The following is a 779-nucleotide window of genomic DNA, read 5'->3' on the forward strand; positions in this document are numbered from 1 at the left end:
TGTGTGTGTGTGTGTGTGTGTGTGTGTGTTTCTAAAACTTGCAGCATAAATATTTCACTGCTATTTACTTAGCACAGTGTGTGACGACCCTTACAGGGCTTAAGCTCAAACATACAGTATATACACTTCTTAGATGGCGCTTTTACGCTGCTTGTCTACATATTCTACACTATGTATTTTTACTCCTTAAGAAGGACATGAGAGTTTCTGTTTGGGAACCAGGGAGGTGTATTTCTTCCTGCTCAACTGCAGTGAGGTCAGCAGGAGCAGGTTTATGAGCTCTGTGAATTTCTCTTGAAGGTACTTCAAAGAAAACATCTTTACTCCTGTGATCTTGAACAGTTCAACTTCGTTTTTTCAAACATGAACCAGACAACCTGGAAAACCACATTTTATAAAAAGAGAGACAAATCCTGAAAATGCACAAGGCAACCTCCAGATTTAGCAGAACAGAAACCCCTTTTCACACAGTTCAAATGCATAAATCTGCCGTTGTTGGCGCAGTGTCAGAGCAGTGTTGGTTCGACTCTGTGGTCCTTTTCGAGGCTGTGGTTCTTTTTGTTGGATTAGCATTAACAACTTAAGTTGCGCACCATTTGTTTTTCCAAAACTTGCGCACACATTCTCGCTAAAACACGCTTGAACCATTCTTAGTGCAAGTCTGGTAGATACTGTGTTGGCACAGTCAGATGCTGCAATTGGATTGCATAGATTATTATGAAAATTAAATTTAAATTGTGTATATATAGAACACAAAGTGATTCTAAAAAAAAAAAAAA

The 779-nt window shown here is 38.8% G+C and overlaps 1 protein-coding gene and 1 long non-coding RNA gene across 7 annotated transcripts in view; one reads left to right on the forward strand and one right to left on the reverse strand.

Moving 5' to 3' along the window:
* fam184ab (family with sequence similarity 184 member Ab) overlaps positions 1 to 779 on the forward strand; it is a 187,258-nt gene that overhangs the window by 110,253 nt on the left and 76,226 nt on the right. The gene's annotated exons all lie outside the window — the stretch shown is intronic.
* LOC116706304 (uncharacterized) overlaps positions 1 to 779 on the reverse strand; it is a 9,853-nt gene that overhangs the window by 811 nt on the left and 8,263 nt on the right. The gene's annotated exons all lie outside the window — the stretch shown is intronic.

Source organism: Etheostoma spectabile, chromosome 18 (assembly GCF_008692095.1).
Source record: "Etheostoma spectabile isolate EspeVRDwgs_2016 chromosome 18, UIUC_Espe_1.0, whole genome shotgun sequence".
Lineage (NCBI taxonomy): Eukaryota > Metazoa > Chordata > Actinopteri > Perciformes > Percidae > Etheostoma > Etheostoma spectabile.